Genomic DNA, 10,085 nt, shown 5'->3' on the forward strand with positions numbered 1-10,085 from the left:
TTTATAACACAGCATAATTCCCTTGAAATCCACCCAAGCTGTTGTATATATCAATAATTCATTCCTTTTTATTGCTATGTAGTATTCCATGGTGTGGGTATACCGTTGTTTGTTTAACCAGTCACCTATTGATGAACATTTATTTCCATTTCTTGACTATTGTGAATCACCTTTATGAATATCTGTGTACAGGTTTTCTGTGAAACACAAGTTTTCATTTCTCTGGGATAAATGCTGAAGGGTGTGATTGCTGGGGCATGTGGTAAGTACACTGTTTAGTTTTATAACAAACTGTCTAACTGTTTTCCAGAATGGCTGTTCCTTCCCTTTTGCATTCCCACCAGCAATGCACGAGTGATCCAGTTTCTCTACATACTTGTCAGTACTTGGTATCATCACTATTTTTCATTTTAGCTGTTCTGAGAGGTGTGTGGTGGTATCTCGTGGTTTTTATCTGCATTTTACTGATGGCCAGTGAAGTTGAACATCTTTTCACATTTATTTGCCATCTGTATATCTTCTTCAGTGCACTGTCTGTTTTTGTTTCTTTTTTTGCCCATTTTCTACTTGGGGTGTCTGTTCTTGTTCTGTAGAGATTTGAGAGTTCTTTATATATTCTTGATACAAGTCTTTTGTCAGATATGTGGTGTCCAACTATTTTCTCCCAATCTACATCTTGTCTTTTCATCCTCTTTAGGGGATCTTTCATGGAGCAAAAATTAAAATTCTGATGAGGTCTAATTATCAATTTTTTATTTTATGGATTGTGCTTTTGATATCAAGTCAAAAATCTTTTTGGCTAGCCCTTGGTCTTGAAGATTTTCTCCTGTTTTTTTTCCTGAAACTTATATAAGTTTATGTTTTACATTTAGGTCTGTGATCCAATTAGGAACCAATTAGTTCCTAATTTGAGTTAATTTGTATAAAGTGTGAAATTTGGATTAATGGTTGTTTTTTTGGTTTGGTTTTGGTTTTGCCTATGCACAGCTTAATTTTTAATGAGTGGCCAATATTCTATCCTTAGACATACCATAAGTTACTTAAACAGCCACCCTATTGATGAATCTTTAGACTGTTTTCAATATTTTTGCTGTTATCAGTAGACGATGAATATCCTTGTAGCTAAATTTTATACTTTTCCATGATTGTTTTCTAAGAAGAGTGTTTTAGAAGTGGAATTACGGTGGCAAATTTTAGGGCATTGGGTAAGTACTGCCAAATTGCTCTTCAGGCAATTCTCAAGGCACACCTGCGAACCCACACAGGTGAGAAACCTTACCGCTGTGACTGGGACGGCTGAGGGTGGAAATCTGCCTGCTCAGATGAACTGACCAGGCACTACGGCAAACACACTGGGCATTGTCCCTTCCAGTGCCAGAAGCACGACGGGGCATTTTTGAGGTCGGACCACCTCGCCTTACACGTGAAGAGGCACTTTTAAATCCCAAAACAGTGGATATGACCCACACTGCCAGACGAGAATTCAGTATTTTTTACCTTTCTCGCTGTCTTCCTGGTGAGGGGAGGAACCCAGCTGGAAAGCACTACAATCATGGTCAAGTTTCCAACAAGTTAACTTGTGAATGGATAATCAGGAGACATGAGGAAACCAAATGACAAAGAACAGATGGGGTCTGTGACTGGATCTTCTATCATTCCAATTCTAAATCCAACTTGAATATATATTCCTGGACTTACAAAACGCCAAGGGGGTGATTGGAAGTTTTGCATATCAAGATATAAATTAGACCCGTGAGTTGGGGAGAGGGAAGACCAAAATCCCTTGAATTGTTTCAATGCAATATAAGTATAAAGATCACCTTGTATTCTCTTTGCCTTTTAAAAGCCATTATTACGATCTTAGAAGAAGAGGAAGAAATTCAGGTACAAAAAATGTGTTTTAATAGCCTAAACAATGGTGCTTGGTGAGTCTTGGTTCTAAACGTACCAAATGAGGCCAAAGTTCTCAAACTGCTGCATACTTTGACGAGGAAAATCTATTCTTGTCTTCCGATCTACATTTATGACCTAACTCAGGTAAATACACCTGGTTTACTTTAACCATTTTATGCAGTCTGTTATGCACTGTGGTTTCAGATGTGCAATAATTTGTACAATGGTTTATTCCCAAGTATGCCTTAAGCAGAACAATTGTTTTTTTCTATATAGTTCCTTGCCTTAATAAATATGTAATGTGAATTTAAGCAAACTTCTATTTTGTATATTTGTAAATTACAAAGTAAAAAAATGAACATTTTGTGGAGTTTGTATTTTGCATATTCAAGGTGAGAACTAAGTTTTAAATAAATCTATAATATTTTATCTGAAAAAAAAAAAACCTGCTTCATCATCAAGGAGATTCATAGAAAGGCTATGGAAGCAGTTACAACAGTTCCACACCAAGATGATGGCTATGTGAGGATTCCAGCCCGTACTGACCTAAAACAAGGAGCTTTCCTGTCCCTGGGGCCCCTAGATCAGGCATCCAGAGATTTTTATTCCCTGACAGGCAGGGTCGATGCCCCTACTCAGCCTTGAAGCAGTTACAGAAGACAGACCATCGCCCTTCTGTTTCCCGTAGAATATGGGAGTAAAATCTCCGAAGGGGCAATGAAACAGGAGGGAAGGGGGCAGGATACAACCTCTGAAAGAATGACATAGCCCTAGGACATGACATAAACTGATTAGAACCAAATGGGTCCAAGATGGCGGACAAGTCAACTTCCACTAGACCCTGAGCCTCAGTACATGCTCACTGTAACACATCAGCAAGCTAAATGACACACCCACAGGCACCATGACAGTTCCAAGGCCAGGATCATAAGGATCAAAAAGTGGGTGGTAGCCCAATTTCTGGAAATCCCCGCCCCTTCACAAAATAGCTGGAATACCCCTCCCACTCATTAGCCTATGAAATTACCCACCCCTATAAAAACTGACAACCCCATACCCTGGTGCCTTTCTCACCTTCTGAGATGGCCCACACTGTCTGTGGAGTGTGTTTCTCTTTAAATAAATCCACTTCTTACCTATCACTTTGTCTCTCACTGAATTCTTTTTTTTAAAAGTTAATTTATTTATTTATGCTTGCATTGGGTCTTTGTTGCTGCGCATAGGCTTTTCTCTAGGTTCCACAGCATGTGGGATCTTCCCGGACCAGGGATAGAACCCAGGACCCCTGCATTGTCAGGTGGATTCCTAACCACTGCACCACCAGGGAAGCCCCTCTCACTGAATTCTTTCTGCGATGAGACATCAAGAACCTGAGCTTCATTAAGTACTAAAACCAGGTGTTTTATCTCAGTTGGAAGACCGCGGGTTTTGGCCGGGTTCGAGTCCTGGCTGCGTGGGTTAGAGTCCCAATCTGAGGTGCACGGTTTCAGGACCACTGGCCTGCAGGACCCAGAGTCCCTTCTAAAGTCCCCACCAAGCCGATCTTGGCTTCTGTAAGGAAAGGGCCAAGGAGGCTGGCACTCTGGGATTCTCTGTTTCTGATTCTGTAAGGTTAGTATTCTTAGTTTATTTCTGGGCTCCAGAAACAGACAGACTTACTTTTAAAATCTATATACTCTGTCATTTACCTGCTGTGTGATCTTGGACAAATTATTTAACCTCTTTGAGCCTCCGTGTTCTCAACTGTCAAACATCTTTTTGAATAGTGAGAATGAAATAAGTCAATATATAAGTATTAACCATTTGTTGAATTGGAAAAAAAAAAACCCACCTGAATACGTTAGTTTTAAAATTCTGTAAAACACAAAGATTGGAAGTTATTTCATCAGAGGTGAAAGCAACGGAGTCCTTGGTGACTGCCGAAAACCACTGCTGCTTCTGGCTCCTGCGTCTCTGAGTTTGCTCTGGGCTCTGTCCTTACGCGACGTCCCCACCCCCACCTCCAGGGCTGGGCTAGAGCGTCAACTCCAGGAATCGCGGGGGAAGAACTGCGCAGAGAAAGGAAAGGGGAGTGTCCCAGGCAGCGCCCTCTGGTGGCCTGTCTGAGACCTGCACTCACCCCGGAGCTTGGCCTGCAGCTCCGTTCTTGCGGCGCGGGGCGGCGCCCCTGGTTCGCCCATCCGTCAGATGGGAACTCACGTTCCAGCCCCGCCTATGTAGCCACTTGCCACCTTGTATAGCAGTCGAAGACTGAGGAGCCGCGGGGGCCAGGGCTGGGTTTGCTCCACCTCTGGGTGCACTGTGGCCAGGCCTGTGGTGTTTTTCTAACAAACACTGGCTTAAAATTGTGTGGGAGCGGACCCTGAGCTCTGAGGCCTGGGGCTCACCCCATGGGCTGCCCTAATCTTTTGAGCCACTCTCTCAGCATCCTGTTGCCTTTGTCCCAGAGTTTTATTATTCCTGTCATCTCTCACCCCCATCTCCTAGAGAATGGGCTTCCCACCAGATGATTTAGCTCCCTGCCAGGACTAAGCAAGCTGTTTGGGCAGGTCTATCAAGTAATTATATTCATTCTCCTTTTCTTTTTTTTTTCCTGAACCAGAATCACTCTGCGGAGGAGTGGGAAGAGGACAGAGTCTGGAATAGGGCTTTTGAGTGCAAGTCCCAGGTTCTGCCACCCACTCTCCAGGTATCATTTTCCCCATCTGTGAAATGGGTTAGTGATCGGCCCTGCCCTGCTTTCCTCACGATAAGGTTGTGATGAGTACATGAGGTATGGGTGTGAGATGTAAGATCTGTGTAAACTTTAAAGTGTTGCCCAGACCTGATGATGCAGTAGAATCATCTGGATTTGTTTGTTTTCAAAATCTGAAAACTACCGTCACATGTGCGCGCGCGCACACACACACACACACACACACACACACACACACACACACAAAATAGTGGAAGTTGGAAACTTATGTAATATTGAAGTAAAATTCTGGTACATTTGATAAAAACAAGATTTCTGGGCCTTTCTGGTGCTTGGTAAAGGTTTGTGCTTCATGCCACAGAGCAAGCAATGTGGAGCTGGCTGCGAGCTAGGCTTCTGCAGTCTTGTTCATAGGGGTTCCCAGACCCTCAGTTAGAAGGAGCCTCCCGATCTCCAACACATCTTTCAGCTGCGGAAGCATGCTCTGGGAGGTGGGATTTGCCCTTCTATAGCCAGTGGGGCTGCTGTTGGGGTGGGTGAGGTGGGGCACAGACTTAGACACAGTGTGCAAGTCAGAGCAGAGGTGGGACCCTGCCAAGGAGCTGGAGAGGAAGAGTTGGACCCTCACAGGGGACACTGGCCCCTTCAGGCCCGTTAGTGCACACACCTGCCTCCTGAGGGGTAGGGGAGGAGGCAGGGGAGGGAGGGTCCTGTTGCGCAACTGGAAGTCTCAAGAGCTGGTTTCTTGCTGAGCTTGCTGTGCAGCCTTAGGAAAGTCCCTTAACCTCTCTGGGTCTCCATTTAACCGTCAATAAAATGGATTTTATTTTTTGGATGTGTATTGATAGCCAACTATGTGCCAGGCAACAGCCTGGGTGATAGGGACCCTTTGAAGAGCAAATGTAGGCACAGTTCTTACCCTCAGTGTAAAGTGGAAGCTGGAAAAATAAACAGAAAATAAATGTGATGAGTGTCACTCTGGAGGGAAGACGAGGTATTGGGTGAGCACAGAGGAGGTGCATCTAACCTTGCCTGGAGTAGGATGGGGAAGGTGGTCAGGGGAGGCTTCCCAGAGGAGGTGGCAGGAACACTGAGGCAGGAAGGATAAGTGGGAGGTAATCAGGCTGGTGGGTGTGAGGACAGGCGAGCATTCACTGACTCCTCGCCTACTCCTTCGAGCGTCACCTTCCTTTAGAACATATTAACAAAAGGAAGTTCCATGTAGTCACTCCCGAGGGGTCTGCTCCAAACCTAAGACACACTCCCTCCAAACACCCATCCTGTTCCCCACCCCCATGTGTCTGCACAGATGTCGGATGGGGCCAGCCAGGGAAATTACAGTGTTTGTGTCTGTGTGTGGGGAGGTTATTTTTAAAGCTTGAGCTAAGTATGACTTTGTCCACAGTCTGCGGGAATTACTAAAAAGCGACACCTTCCCCAGGGTCCCCTGTGTTCCAGACTGGCTTCCCTCTTCCCTGCTCTCCTCTGACTGTTCTCACCTGCCCCCACCCAGTGCCTTGCCTCCCACCAGCCTCAGTTCGCTGCTTGTAGGTCCCTGGGTCTGGAGGAAAGGCCCTGAGGGAAGGAGAAGGCCCCTGGCAGGACAGTGGGTCTAGGTCTTTACTCTCCAGGTTCCCAGCTGGGGCTGTGGAGAGACAAGGGGAGTCCTGGTGTGAGAGGTGTGTCTGTCTGGGGACCTGCAAGTCATTTGTCTGGGCTGAGAGGAGAGTGAGAGGCTGAGGGGAGACAGGCCAAGCCTGCTGGGTGGCCGTGAGACAAAAATATAACAAGAGATGAGCTCATGTGCAGGGTGGCACCTCATAAACTTTAAAATACCGGGCACATATGTTTCCTTTCAACTGTGCTTCTCTGCCTAGTCCCTTCAGACTGACCATTCTCAAGGAGGCTCTGGCTGCTGGCTTTGTCATTTGGCATCTTTGCATCTTCAGCTGCTCATGTCCCATGACTAGGTTAGCAGTTCTTTCACCAGGAAAGCCAGAGGGGGTGGAGGAGGGGCGACAGGGCTGGGGAAACCCAGCCTGTGACTTGGTTGTTTTGGTTATCTACTGCTGTGTAAGAAACCACTCCAACGTATAATGGCTCGGCACAGCAATCATTTTATTTGCTCACTATTCTGCAATCAGGACTGGGATCAGCTGGTTGGTTCTTCTGCTGCTTTTGTTGCAGTCACTTATGTGTGTAAAGGGTTGGATGGGGGTTGCTGTCTGCTGGGATACTGGATGGCTTAGCTTTTCTCTCTGTATATGGCCTTAGGGCTTCTCCACATGGTCTCACCAGACTCCGTACATGGCAGCTCTGGATTCCCAAGATTGCAAAAGGGAAAGCTGCCAGAATTTAAGACTTAGGTCTGGAACTGACCCAGAGCCACTTCTATTGCATTCAATTGATTAAAGCAAATCACAGGCCCAGCCCAGATTCAAGAGGATGGTTCTACACAGGGTGATAATACCAGATGTGATTCGTTAGGGGTCACCAATATAACAGGATATCACATTGGTTGGTAGAGAAGGCAGCATATGTAAAACACCTTATCCTTCAACTACCTTCTTTATGTCTCACAATCTTGCCTCTAGAATCATAATGTTAAGGAACTGTCCTATCAACATATCACCTAAAAATCACTTTTTAAAGTCTTTTTTTCATTTTTATTTTTATTTTATTATTTATTTATTTATTTTTGGCTGCGTTGGGTCTTCGTTGCTGCATGCGGGCTTTCTCTAGTTGCAGCGAGCAGGGGCTACTCTTTGTTGTGGTGCACGAGCTTCTCATTGCAGTGGCTTCTCTTGTTGTGGAGCATGGGTTTTAGGCACACGGGCTTCAGTAGTTGTGGCACGCAGGCTCAGTAGTTGTGGCGCATGGGCTTAGTTGCTCCGTGGCATGTGGGATCTTCCTGGACCAGGGATCAAACCTGTGTCCCCTGCATTGGCAGGTGGATTCATAACCACTGTGCCACCAGAGAAGTCCCAAAATCAGCTTTTAGACTATGTCACATCTGGGCCCCTGCCTATCTAGCAAGGACATCAGACAACAATCACAGATAAAGCCAAAGAGTAATGGTAGAATTTCAGACAGAGAGTGAGGCTGTCTGGGAGAGTGAGAAGCGTAACAAGTTTTCCCTGCATCTCAAATTGCAGCAGGTCAGCCATTTCATCTTTGACTGCCAGGCCTGGGGAGGATGGCCATGGGATTGTTTCCTCAGCACTGAGTGTTGGGAGGAAGCTGTGTGGTGAGGCCATTTTGAAACGTTCTGGTGCAGAGGGTAGAACCTCGTTTCAGTCAAATTCCTAAGCATAACGGCTTCTATGAGATCACCTGCTGAGAGCCGATGGTCACCAAAGAAACCCTGTCTGAGAATGTTTTGAGTCACAGCATGCTTATAAGCTTGACAAAAGAAAGAATTTTCAAAAAAAAAAAAAAAGGTAAGGTTGACCGTTGAACAACACGTGTTTGAACTGCATGGGTCCACTTATATGCAGATTTCTTTCACTAAATGTGTACTACATGATTCATAGTTGGTTGAAACCACAGATGCGGAACCATGCATACGGAAGGCTGGCTGTAAAGTTATACTAGGATCTTCGACTCCTTGGCGGGTTGGCTTCTCTAACTCCTGAGTTGTTCAAGAGTCAATTGTATTTCATATTATTTATTATATGGCACTTATTATATGCCAGGCACAATTCTAAATGTTCTATGTACATTGACTTTCCCACAACAACACTTTGAGGTGGCTACCATATCCATTATACAGATGTGGAGACTGAGGCTCAGAGAGAAGCTGAGGGACTTCCTTGGTGGTCCACTGGTAACGAATCTGCCTTCCAATGCAGGGAACACGGGTTTGATCCCTGGTGGGGGAACTAAGATCCCACATGCCACGGGGAAACTAAGCCCGTGCACCACAACTACTGAGCCTGCACGCCACAACTAGAGAGAAGCCCATGCACCACAATGAAGAGCCTGCACGCCACAACGAAGATCCCACATGCTGTGACGAAGACCCGATGCAGCCAAAAAAAAAAAAAGAGAGAGAGAGAGAGAGAGGCTGAGTAGCTTAGCTGGAAGTAGCAGAGCTGCCCTTGAGCCGGGCAGCCTCCCTTTGGAGCCTGTGCCTTACCCACTGGCTCTTCTGCCCAAAGGAGCCCTTGCATCAGTGTCTTAACAGTATTAGAGAACCTAGCTTTTTTCAGCCCAGCGTAGGGCTTTTTGTCCTTTGCCAGTGCAGGAGGGCCGACGTCTCGAATAATCACTCAACTTTGGAAAAGTTGCTTCCTCTAAGAATCAACTAATTAGAACATTTTTCTTGTCTTGACACTTCTGTTCTCAAAGCAGTTTCTCTTTTTCTGTCTTTCTGTATCACTCCTGTATTTAGTAATTATATATACATGTTACATGTACATATGTGTATATGTCAAGAAACATAAATGTATGCTTGTGTTCCTAATTTGGAATATTTTGAGTAATGGGTATGCCAAATAAAATAATAAATAGCTTTTGGAATTAAACAGTAAACACAGGAAGACTTTCCCACCCAGTTCAACAAACACAATAATCCCCATAAATACAACCACTGGGAGTTAAATAAATAAAAGAGAAGAATAAACACAGGGCATGTAACTTAACTAGATGGCTATTTGCTGTTGCCAGATGTTAAGTCTGGACCAACATTAGGTAGTGACATGAAGAGCAATGATCACTGCAATGAACTACCTGCAAGCACTGGCACTGGTGTGTGCTGGGCAGTATTGGATGCTGCCACCACTGGACATTTTCCCTTTGTGGATATCAGCCATTGGTGAGGGCTGTCATCGATGGACATTAGGTACTGATAAATATTAGGTATCAGTGGACATTTGCTCCTTGGTCAAATTAGCCCACACAGAACACTGAGCATCAGTGGGCAAGCCCTGTTAGCCTACGATAACCTCTACTGTCTTGGTGGACATTAGGTACAAGTAGAGGTAGGCCTCTGCCCCCCACATGCCTGGAAGTCTTGTCCAGAGAAACAACCTATGAGCTGGTTTGGAGGCAGTTGGTAGGTGTTAGTATCTCCATTGCCATCTGCCCTCTCTCTCCAAGAGGGCAACCCTTTGGCCCCTTGGCCATGACAATTTGGGGAAATCAGGGGGTGGTATGATAACACCCATGGAGGGAAATTACTGGATTTGAAAGAGTCTAATCAGCTCCCTGAGCTACAGAGGATTTGGGTTTCATACAAATCCATACAGATGCTCTTTTGCCATATTGACCAACACAGGGCATTTGTCTCTTCCTTCTCTGTAATGGTACGATTAAAGCACAGCAGGTCTGGCTTCATGGGCAGTGGGACCTTAGAAGGGTCTCATGCTTGGTTTAAGGCTCTGCTCTTGCCATCTTGAAATTCTTAATAATTTTGAACAAAAGACCCCACATTTTCATTTTACCCTAGGTTCCACCAATTATATAGCCAGATCTGAAGCACAGAATCCCGGCCATG

Source organism: Hyperoodon ampullatus (genome assembly GCF_949752795.1).
Source record: "Hyperoodon ampullatus genome assembly, chromosome: 7".
In the NCBI taxonomy this organism is placed as follows: domain Eukaryota; kingdom Metazoa; phylum Chordata; class Mammalia; order Artiodactyla; family Ziphiidae; genus Hyperoodon; species Hyperoodon ampullatus.